This window comes from Oryzias melastigma, linkage group LG10, assembly GCF_002922805.2.
Source record: "Oryzias melastigma strain HK-1 linkage group LG10, ASM292280v2, whole genome shotgun sequence".
NCBI classification, from domain to species: domain Eukaryota; kingdom Metazoa; phylum Chordata; class Actinopteri; order Beloniformes; family Adrianichthyidae; genus Oryzias; species Oryzias melastigma.
The window spans coordinates 19564285-19576980 of NC_050521.1; the positions used below are offsets into that span (position 1 = coordinate 19564285).

General features: G+C 42.6%; 1 protein-coding gene across 2 annotated transcripts in view; it reads right to left on the reverse strand.

Moving 5' to 3' along the window:
• ebf1a (EBF transcription factor 1a) overlaps window positions 1-12696 on the reverse strand; it is a 58198-nt gene that overhangs the window by 39004 nt on the left and 6498 nt on the right. The gene's annotated exons all lie outside the window — the stretch shown is intronic.

The following is a 12696-nucleotide window of genomic DNA, read 5'->3' on the forward strand; positions in this document are numbered from 1 at the left end:
AAAAAAAAAAAAAAAAAAAAAACTTAATGGGATTAAAAACAATTGAGATTTTGAGGATTGTTTCAGATTCATCATATTTATGAAAAATATCAATAATAATATTGATTCTGGAGATTTTGACTGATATCAGTAACATCTCCTCCCTTGTATTTTGAAGCTAAGGTACTGTTTGTCCTGGCCCTTGGTCAGGTTGTGTACCTGGATAAATGTTTTATTTTGGTTTTTATTAGTCCATCTACTGTTCAAATTGATGCTTTGATATGACATAAACATCTACTTTATTTGAAAAACAATAAAAAAAATATTCTGAGATATTTATGTAATATTTAAGACACTATGAAAAACTTCCATTTGATAACTAATCTTTAATCGTCTGGTATTCGGACAAGCATTTTAATTATTATTTAACTTTGGCCATAACTTTTCATTTTGGTGCATCCTTATTTTTTTTATAGAATTCTGTAGGAGAGATCCAGAAGGCAACATAGAGGATAAAAGTGAGGATCGGACCACCAGACAGAGACAGAGTCTGTGATTCATCTCATCTTTCCAGGTTCACCTAGCGGTGAAGTTCCTCAAACTACAAAACTGCACCTTCTGTTTTCAGGTAGAGGAGGTGGTGGTGGGATGCTTTAGGGAATGAGATGAAGTGAAAGTAAAGAAGAAAAAAAAAAACGTGGAAAAAAACATTAGTGGTGGTGGATCTCTCTGTGGCTAATTCTCTGGGTGTGGGAAAGCGGAGCACCTAACACAGGTTGGCCTGATTTCAGTAATGAGTTTGATTCTTCTCTTTGCCTCCTCAGTCTCACTAGGGACCGAGGCTGCATAATAACATCCTTCACACGCACATACACCCAACCATACACACACAGGCACAAACAGGTCTATGGGGAACTAATTATTCTCACCTGTGTTAATTATTGCTGTAAGCCAATCAGTGGACTCTGTGCTAATTAGGCAGTGTTAGGTCTGATTAGTGTTTTGCAGCAGGCCCACTCAAACTGTTATCTAGCATAGCAGTCCCCTCAGGCAAAAGAGGGAGAAGAACAGGTGGATGCTTGCCCTGTGTGTGTGTTTCTGTGTGTGTGTGAGCAACAGCCTGTTTGTTCTCAGCTTCAATGATAAATAAGTGAAGGACAACTTATATTCACAACAAAATATATATATTTATTAGTTGGAGAGTAACTTCTTCAAAACAAGCCAGCACTTCAACCCGTCTCTCTGTCCTTGTCAGTTAATTGGACCTGGGTTGGGGTCACTTCTTTCATCTGGACAAACATTCCCTCATGCCCTTTAAGTTAATGAGGGCTGATCCAGGATCACTTCTGTCACTAATGGCTCAGTTTTCACTGGGATACACCCTCTCCTCCCCATCAATTGATCCACACATCACACAAACCCCCATCCCAATTCAGAGGAGTGAAAATATATATATATGTGTGTGGGGAGGGTGTTAAATGTATAAATGGGGGTTCTGTGAGTGACCTCCCGGATGAGGATTTTTTTTTAAGAAGGGAGTAAAGATGAGAAGAATAGGAAGAGGAGGAGGGAAGAAAGAGGGAGAAGAAGGCTTGGAGGAAACCTTCCTCTTATGACACCATTGATTTTCTTTCAGAGGTTTGAGCCTGTCACTGCTGAACACTTGGTCCCACCGTCCTGCACACAAACACACACACTCACAGACACACACACACATACAAACTCCGTGCCCTGACCTCCACGTGTGCCTGCTGGTCCATACTGGGTCTAATGACACCGGGGCCTCCCACAGATCAATACTAAGCTGTCACTCAGCTGGCAACATACACACACACTTGCAAAGACACACAAAAGTAGTCTAGCAGATGAAGACACACACACACGGACATGCAAGGTTGGGGTGTGCATTTGCACTTTTGTGTATGCTGGAAGCGATGTTTTTTCCAACCTCAGCAGCAGATGCCCCCTTCCTCCCCCTCAGCTGACTATCCCACCAACGCACACACACAGAACCTGGACCGAAGCCATCTTCTCCATCCGCAGCCGTTTTCTCACCCTCCTGCCACCTCACACCGAGCGGAGTCCTGATGTAATATTGATAAATGAAGCCCAATACAAAGTGATCGGCTCTTGTGATGGCAAATTATAAACTGTCATCGATTTCAACGCGCGCAAATACGAACACTTCTCGGAGAAGACACACAACCTTCCTGTCCTCCTCCACATCACTCACATCACTTCCTGCTTCTCTTATTCTTTCAACCCCCCCCTCTCATATTATCTCTCTTCCTCCTCAACAATCTCAAGCACCCATCCATCTCTCTTCATACAGATCTCAAGTGCCACTTCAAAAAGAATCAGACTGCAGCTTAAGCCAAACTCTCCTATGAAGAGTTCTAGCATTTGTTTGCTGGTCTCAGTGTGAGACGTCTACCGTCTCCGGGTTAGATCTGTTAATTAAAAAAAAAATCTTTCTTCTTGCATCAAATCTGTGCAAACAAGATCGTTAATGTCCACGCAATCGGAAAAAAATGAAGGCAGCTGTCGATTGTGACTAAAAAGCATTTGTTTGTCTCTTTTAAATCACTAATTATAGCCTGGCACAACACAGGGCAGATGCGGGCTAATTCAGCATTAGGCCGTTTGGTGTTTATTAAACTTTTATAATGTGATCACTCTGATAACGGCGCAATTGTTTCCCTGGGCGTGTGTGATTATGGTGTTGTACCCCTCTGTCCTCTTGTAATGTCTCCCGTAGAGTGCCGGTGTGAGTGTGCGTGCGCGTGAGAGTGTGTGTGTGCGCTTCTTGGAGCTCGCTGAGTTGTGTTTTCCATTTCTCATTAGACTGGCACAGTCTCCCGCTGCAGGGTCAATGGAGGGGAGAGAGGGTGCGCGGATGGGTGTGTGTGATGGTTTTGTGTGTGCCTATCTGTTTTGGAGGGGAGTGGGGTGGTAATGAGCGCAGGAACATAATACTACAGCGTCCATTAATGCTCTGAGGCAGTGACATTAGGCATACTTAACTAATAGAGCCAGTCTCTGCAATTACCCACTGTTATCACTGCAGCTTTAGAGGGGAACCGGCTTTAATAAATGTTTGTTGTAATGCGATAAATGCCAGGTTTGCTCATTTGCAATCTACACTGCGGGACAAGGGGAAGCGGGTGGATCTAATTGTTTCCCTTCGAATAGTTGAGTTCAGAGAAGTCCTCTATGAAAAAAAAAAGTCTTTCCTTTTCAGGATGTGTTTCTCCAGGTACATGCCTGTCTCTGCCTCCCTCTCAGTGGGGTACTGTTACAACTGTCAAACAGAGAAAAGCAGCCCATGCTTAACGCTCACTCACACGTCTCTGCCTCCTCTTTTTCCTCTTCTTTCATCTTCCTTTTATCCCGGCCCACATCAGAGGCGCTGCGGTGATTGTGTGTGTAAACATCTTGTCATCCTTACATGGGCGCCATGACAGAAGAGAGATGAGCTTCATTAACGGCACGCTTGTGAGTTTGTTTTTGTGTTTGGCCGGGCCTCTGTGGGCTGCAGGTCTTTACTGAGGTCGACGTAGAGGAGATGTAGACGTTTTTGGTACTAATTTGACTAAGTTTGAGGATCCACTACAATGAATACCATGTTTTGAACATGTTCTTGGGGAATTTTTCTCATGATTAAGGCCATATTTAAAAATAATTAAGCTTAAATTGAGAATTTGAGTATTTAGGAGATGATGAAAAAAATGCAGTTTAAAAAAGCTTGTAGGAGTGACCTAGGTGCAACAATCGGCAGGCCACAAACTCCCTGATCCGCTCCATTCAGATGAATCCACTTACAGACAATGTTTCTGATCCTTCCAACACCACATGAACGCAGCTTTTCTCTAAATTCGTCTTTTTCATTGGGGACTTCACCGTATTGGTGCAATTGGCACTAAAATAAAAATAAAAGTCACAGTTTTGAAATAAAAAAAACCCTAAAATGTTATTTGTAAAATAATATATATTAATTTCCAATCAGAATGAAAACATGTTTTCGTCCAGATTCCATGTTATTTCTCTTTCTTATGAGTTGGATTATCTAAACACACCTCCGACAAATTTTAGAACAATTTAGCTTCGTTTCCACTGAGTGGTCCAGTCCAGTGTTTGGAGCCTTTCCTGTTCCAATCGTTGTAGGTCCATAAAAAAATGGAATGGGACTGTTGAGATGGAGTCGGTCTAGTCACCCGTTGGTTGGCAGAAAGTGAGGACGACATAAGAAGGCACCAATATAGTGCTAAGCTAGCATTTCTGTTTTTCCGTTTTACGGAAGTATTCTTCTTAGTCGCCCGCATTTGTCTTTCCAACAACATTAATTTCCTGTTAGGCAAAGACGAGCTGCTGGATGACCTCCATTGTTGTAGCTTTTCTAGTCGTCACACTACAATGGCATAATGACACGTTAGCGATCTACACCACGCATGCGCCGTGAAAACAAACCGCTCAGTGGAAACGAGGGCTTTGTGGCCCATAAGTCAAAAAGTTTGCTCTTCCCTGATGTAAATAGATGGATGATGGGAAATGGGGGTGGGCTTACAGAATGCCAACAGTTCCACCCACAACTTAGAGGTGAGTTTTTAATGAACTGCTGCCACTCTGTTCAAGAAAATTACTTTTTTTTAAAGTTTAGGCTAAAAACAGCATAATCATAATTAAAAGACCACTAGGAACACTTTTACAATAGATTCAAATCTGATTGGAATGACTCTTTAAACTGTTTTAGGCCATGAAATTGCCTCCTCAGACTAAAAATCTTAGCTAAAAAGCATGCAGCCACATGTTTCCAAACACTTTTCTCCTTTCACACATCATTATTTTGTCTGTGAATCTCACAAGTTTGTGCGAAGACAATAGCCAGAGGAACAGGGAGGGAGGAGTGGGGATAGGTATCAGGAGAAAGGGAAGAAGAGAAAACGGTGCCGTTAATTGTTTTCCAGAAAAAGGTTGCAAAGGTCTACGCATGCGAATAGAATGTCACCTCGTGTAAATTACAGCTTTTGCGCTGTAGAAGCCAATAACGGTGGTAATGAGCGTGACTTTCTCCGGCGCCGCGTGCAGCTCGAGGAGGAGCACTCAAACAGAGAGGAAGATTCCAAGTGTGATTAACCAGAAGCACCTTCAGAGTTAAATCTGGAGTTCTGAGTGGGAGGACTAAAGAGAGACACACATGCCGGGGCAAACAGAGCGAGGAAGAAGAAGAGAAGAGAAGGAGACACCGAAAAGGAAACAAGTGAACATTCCTCTCAGTAAGGTCAGGCCAGTCGGTAAACAAACCAACAACGCGAGCAGCGCACACATGAAGGGGCTGAGACGGTGTAAAACAACAAAGTGTCTCAGTCGATTGCCCACGCCTTACTTTGTCTCCCCTCACAAGTTACATAAACACAAACAAAGGCCTTTAAATTCAGCTCTGCTTTTTGATGTAGAACTGTGACATGTGCCGGGGTCTCATTTGCTGATGATTAATGCAAAATAAAGAATAAAAAGGAATATATTAGCTATGTAAGAATACATCGTCCCTTTGATGGAACAGCACCGTTGACCATTATTGTCTGTGAGATGACATCCACACATTTCATTTAATTATGGCACACAACTGCCTTGAAGATTTTCCTTTAGTCCCTTAACAGCACATCTCAAATTAGTCAAACTCAATGGCACAAAATCACATATAAAAGAAGACGCGAAACAGCCGAACTCAGAGAGACTGATAGTTACAAAACTGCCTTTAGGTATTTTTTATTTCATGTTTTCCAAGTCGATTAAAAAGCGTCGCAGTAGAGAATGACTGGAATATCATTTAAATGCCTCAACTTTGTTGCAGGATCTCTGTAAATAATCAAAGTGCACATCTCCCCCTCCTCTCCCCTCCATGCTGGGCAGCTTTTCCTTCCATTGTGACATGTGAAACCGAGAGCGGCGCTCACAGCGCCTGGCCAGCGATCCATTCTTCCTGGACAGATTGATGGAAAACAATCAACAGACCATACATCTTGCTCGGGCACAGCAGGTCACGAGCGCTCATCCTGGACACCTGGACCTACATCCTGGGCTACAACGCTGAGGCACAGAAACAAAAAAAAGGGGGGCTGAAGTAAAACTGGATGATAGGAAGTGACACATCAGGATGGAGGGAGGGGACACCAAACTGGCATGAAGCATGTCGTCTGTGTTCTCACTTAACAGAAATACTGTGTTTTTCTTACTATAATTCGCAGTTTTTTGATTAGTTTGGCAAGGGGTGTGACTTATACTCAGGGCGAACTTATTTGTGATTTTTTTTTAGATATAAATAGTCTCATATATTTGTTATTTTGCCTTATAGGAGGGGTCTCCAAGCTACGGCCCACCTCCACATTTGGCCCACACCCCAAATACTGTCAGACGTATCATTTTTTTTTTTTTTTCTCAATCTGGCCGATCGAGACCCACATAGTACCTGAAATTTTATTCCACCCTTCTGGAGCGTGATATGTGATGGGAGCGGATAGACAATTTTTTGGTTAAATGTTTTAGTATTATTTGTATTATTATATATTTGGCTTTGTGTGGCTTTCTGGAAAACCATAAATGTTTACGTTTGTGGCCCTCACAAGAAAAACTTTGGGGACCCCTTGTCTTATAGCGATGGTTTCCCACTGACTACCATTAGAGGACGCTGTAGGCGTGTCTCGGTGTTTGCTACTGACAGTAAAGTAGTAGAACAAGTGCTGTCAAAAACAAACATTGAGGAGAATCATGTCATTCTCCTAAACTCATTTTTTTTCTTTTTATTTGCACGGAAACTTTATTATTATTCTTTTTATGTTTCCCTTCTTTGGACAATACGGGTCATCAACATCATCGTAATAAATTATAAATAAAACAAACAAACATGAAGATGTGATTACCGATGCTTTTGTGGGGCTCTTCAAAATAAATAAACCGGATCACTCAAAATCATTCGTGACTTTCATCTATTGTAAATGTGTTAAACAGTCAATGGTTCTAGGTATTGATGAGACAAAAATCTTGACTCTCATCCCACACATGACGGGATGGTCAAGTTTAGGAGCTCATTTTTGGTCAAGTATTGAACACTGAATTTGATGCACGTCCAAAGAGGCAGCGGACGAAAATTTGATGCACAAATTGTACTCTGTTTAAGAGTGGGGTTACTCTTAATCCTACTTAATACTACTTTTAATCCTTGGTGGATCTGTTCAGAAGTGTTGCACTTCTCCCATTATGACATTATCGACTGGGAGTGATGTCCGAATTTGAAGGCACTATTTTTCCTGAACTCTCTCGACCTAAATGTAGGGGTAGGGAGAAGCCGTAGTGGTAGGGGGAGAATTCAGGTTCTTACACTCCATAAAATACGGTAATCAGTAAACAATAAATCACGGGTGATGGCGAAGATCAGGGCAGCTTGAGGCTATTCTGCTGGGTGACACACGGGCTCAGTCGACTATGAGAAGAGGCCTGAGTATCCTTCACAGAGAGGGGCTGGTGTGTCTATTCAATTAAGAGCAGCAACAACAGGCAGCCATGTAACACATTGGCTGTGAGAGAGCACTTAGTGGGCTGTGTGCTAGACTGTCCACACATATCAGAGCAGTGAGACAACAAAGCCCTGCCACACACACACACACATAGCCACACACGTCTGAATGTATAGCATCACACCAAGAGGCACACACTCATGCTCTTCATGCCTCATTTGAAAAGCAAATTGAGCGCATCTTCCAGGGCAAGTCACGGACTAAATCCTGGAAAACGTTCCTCTTTCCTCCCTCGCTCGCAGCACCCCGCGCTCTGACACACGAGGCTTTTCGTACGGTAAATATATCTCAATTCTGTTTAACCCCGGTTCTATCTCTATCTCCCCAGCCTGTAATTTCCAACACCAGAAATGTCTCAAATAGCTCTCAGAGAAGTAGGACGCTACTCATTTGGGTCAGTCCTGGCCAACCTAAACCCCTCATTCTGGGAGAGAACAAACACTAACACAAAAGGCGGAGAGGAGGACGGCGGAAAGCAGCCAGGTCAAGCAGGGAAATCAAGCAATAATGACAAAGCAGTTTGGGGAGAAAATCCAGCTATTGCAGGGCTATTTACAGGTTCTCCAGCAAAAAAAAGGATAAAAAAAAACTCCTTATGCCCTAAAGTCACAACCTTTTTATAGTTATTGGATTTGCAAAATTATGTTTTTATACCTTAATAAACCCTCTGTTACCTGCAGTAACTTAAAGACCTATAAAGAACGAAGCAGCTTAGTTTACTGGAGGAAACTAAAGTTAGAATTAACGTGAAAGAGAAAATATTAGGATTGTAACGATTAATCGATTTAGTCATCACAAGAGACAAGGTGTGAATCAAATTGACCTATACCACTATAAAATCTTTTCTAAATTGATTATATTGACAATAAATGCTACCATTTGGATTGAGGTACGGAAGGTAGTTCAAAACGAACATTGACAGAATCGTATCGTCAACCACAAATCATGATATGAATCGTTAAAATGAATCGCATATTTCAAATTCATTTTTTAAACACTAGATACACTTTTTTTGTTAATTTGGTACTATTGACAAATCATAAAACTAAAGCATGGTATGAATATACTAGAAATTATGGGGTATTGTTTATTTTTTGCGAGGTGTCCTTAAATGAAAGGGTGCTAGTTGCTGGGGGTGAGAGGGCTAAAGAAAGTAGCAACGCTGCTTTAGAGGCTCCTCGACCTCCAAACTCCCCTGCTGTCAATCAACACAGCCGTCCGTCCCCTGGGGCACGCTTTCCTCCAACGCTGTGGGGGGGGCCGGGGGGTTGAGGAAACCACCGCAGGGAAAAAAATAAGAACACAGCCAAACAGATGCAGAAAGCTCCAGGTCAGCGTGCCTTCTCTGTGCGCATATACGAAACAAATTTTGGCTCGCTCTTTTAACTTGTGTACATCTGCATACGTCTTTGCGTGCCGTGTAGGAGTTTATCAGAGTGAGAGCGGCATCTCCATCTGTGAGTGTGTGCTTTTTAAAAGGCAGATTTGTGAGGCAGCTAGCACCTGAGGGAGAGGAGTCCTGCCTGCATATCGATGAGCCAGCAACTCTGCCTCTTTGCCCCTGAACCCCACACAAACACCACAGCTCGGGGCCAGTCCTTTTCAAAGCCTCACAAAACATCTAACCCATCTGCACCCCCTTCACCAAAATGAAACAACACATAAAAAAAAAAAAAAAAAAATGACCAAAAATACCAGCGGTTTTAAAATCCGCCATATGCCAATCAAACATGTGGAACTGTTAGCACCATCAGCTAATATGTATCACTCAAAGGGCATCATGACTTAGTGTCATGCTTCCCTTTGTCTTGGAGGGAAATGTCAAGCTATTGATAGAGGGTCATGGATGCGAGAAAAAAAAATAAAAAAAAATAAGGTGCGTCAAAAATGTAGAGAAAACATGACCAAAACACAAAAAGCGAAAGAGACAAAAATGTGTCACCAGATAGAGCCTTGCGAATGTAGCAAGGCTGCACTGTAAGCGTTCACCTTCCCACAAATGTGACAGTTACGAAAGTGAAACTAAACTACAGGGACGGAAGGTGCTGCCAGTAAACCACATTAACATCAAATGCAAATGAGAAAGGGGCTAATGGCTGGACAGGTGCCGACTGGGCCCTTTAAATGACACACACACACATATTTGGAGGCACATGCGCGCACACACACACTCACACAGATGAGTTGGATGAATTAAACATGGGTGGGCTCTGCTTGGGGGCTGGCATGGCTGACACAAAGTCAATGGCATACATTATTCACAAGTGAACGTTAGCCTAGCCAAGGCGACACATGACCTCTGACCCCGGGAAGTGCATCCAAACACAACAGCGGAACAATGATGGGGTCCCCCACATCATACACTGTGACGAACAGACAAACTTGAAGACGTTCAGTTGTAACACTGCTCAACTATCAGTTCTGCGGCAGCTGAAAGATGAACCAAAACCTGGTCTAAAAGCGCAAACTATCCACCGTGAAGCCGAGAGTCTGTCTGTTCCACAGGCTAATAGAACAGGAAGCCATCGGCCATGACATCACCCTCCCCAGGAGGAGCACTTCCTGCCCGACATTCTTCACTCAAGACGCTCACACACACACACACTCGTCAGGAAATGGCCTCTATCAACACACACACTCACTCCTGGGAAAATAACCAACACTGATGCGGATACACAAGCAAAGACACGCATGCAAGGAAACGGGCAGCATGAACAGCGGGCTGCAGGAGTGTGTGCAAATCCAAACAGCTAAATGCATGCATTCAAAGATAGCAACAAACATGAAATAACAGTCTGGTGCAGGTCAAGCACAGACAGAGACAAGGGATCATTGGCCATGAAGGCCTTAGCAGTGGATGCTTATCACTGCGAACAGTTCTTCCATTGCTCCTCTAGAGAGGCTCTCCCTGCCTGGGGGAGGCCCTGCAGTCGGCTTATGGGAGTCGGATGAGTAGGAAAGAGCCACGGGACACAGGTGGTAGGAGGCAAGAGAGGACACATGGTGCTGGAGGGGCACTCATACCCCCAAAGAGAGAGTTTTATTCCAATTGGACTTTTTCGATAACCACTGAACACACAATTCAAACAGCAAATATGTTTATGTGAGGATTGTGGGAAAATTGGACACAAATGTTGTAAAATTAAGTAGTTTTAAGGTCATTTTTACTTTTATTTTACTCTCTGCATGAATAGAATCCATCAAATTTAGCTGTTTTAGTCTAAAAAAACGGACACTTTGATAAGCTAATATAAAAATGCTTCTGATCCATATCCTCCAGTCAAGTACAGAAGATAATCTTCTTTGTCTAGAAGAATCATAACTGCTATCTACTGATCTTAAAAAAATAAATAAATAAAAAAACAAGGACAAATGCATTTTTTAAAAGCTTTTTTTGTTTTTTCCACTGGACAACTAAGTTTTTCTTAGTATTTTTAGTAAAATCTTACTAACCGCTGAAACATTTCTCTTTTAAAGTTTGGTAGTTGTTTTTTTTTCTACAAAACTTAATTTTTTCTCTTGGTGAGTAATCATACTGAGTAGCTTAAAACAAGCAAATTTAACAAAATTAGAGAAATTGCACACAAATTTGAAGATCATTCTTGTAGATGATTAAACTAACCATATGCAGCTGAAATTAACGCGAACTAGAAATAAAGGAGAAAAGCTTGTTTTTATGATTCTGTCTAAGGAAGAAGCTGAAGTGGTCTAACATGCATCTCACCTTTTAGCTTTTGTTTACCTAAAAGTGATGCTCATGTCTGAATTTGGTTTGATTTTTAGAACAAAGTTAGTTTTTAAGGTACTGATTAAAGAAAGTTCAAAGATTGTGGAAAGTTTTGTCAAAGTGCAAGCGAACCCTGAATAGATTCACTTCCTAACAGAAGTATCATGACGTGGGTTTGCATAAACGCAGAACAAAATAATCATTCCAACATGATAAAGAGGGAGCTGATAGACATTTTCCTTGTCAGAGCACTGCCGATCCACACTGTGTCAGATTTGTTCTCCTAACAATCAAATAAGTTTCTCATTAGCTGACTTTATTTTCCCTCATTCCTGCAGTTTTGCTGCAGTGGCCTGTTTCTCCCATGTTAACGAGAGAGAGCTAATTAGGCAATCAGACCCATTACTCTTCCAGAAGAGTTAGAGCTAGCCCGGCTAATTAGGGCTGTAAAATCTAATCATCTCTGCGAAACAGCAGAGGGCTAACGAGCCCTTATTTAACGAACTAAATAACTTCAAGGGTGGAGAGGGGCTGCTGATGGTATTTCTTTATGAATTTGAAGGAGGGGAACTCGGGGTAATTGAGTCAGTTTCAGCCTCACAGTTGTTTGTTTGTTTATGAATCCCTGATTATTACAATTGCCAAGAATATATTGAAGCTAAATGAGCAAGCGTATTAACCCTCCTCCTCCTTATACCCATCCAGTTACTCCTTGAGAAACAGCTAGCAGCCCCTCCTCGGCGGTTCTCCTCTCACCTGACCTATTTTCCTGTCCAGAAAGAGCGCTCGCTGGAGAGGAAAACAGAGATACTGCTGTTGTTTTCCCTCCTCCTGCTCTAATTTGTTGTTCGTTAATGCTGGCCTCACACCTGAGCCATTGGGCGTCGAGGGAATACCGCCAGCGAGCGACCAGATCACATGCAAAAAAAAAAAAAAAGAAAAGAAAAAGAGCTGCTCGCCGTGGAATCAACCCACTCCGCAGTAAAGCTGCAGAAAGTTTGGGAGTCAAGAGAGCAGCCATAAGGAGGGGAAGTGGAGCACAAAGTAGCCAGATAAGAAACTCAACAAGTATGCACACGGAAGACGAATCAGAAAAGTGGCAGGGAGTGATGGGCAGGCTTGTTGTCTGAATCCACGTGGTGGGGTGCAGCTGTCTCAGGGAGCGCTGAGGTGAGGCCTTCTGCTTCAGTGGAGCGGAACCAGGGTGGCGCACACAAACCGCGCACGGTCACACACACACACAGGTAAAGAGCAGCTTTTTGACGGAGCAGTTGTGAGAACAGGACAGCTGCGCTTATCAGATGGCACAGGTCACTGCCTCATTACCACTCACACACAAATACACCCAAATGTGACAAATTCAAATCAGACGTACTGTAAAAGAGTCTTCGTTTTAACTGCTGATACAGAGCTGAGCTG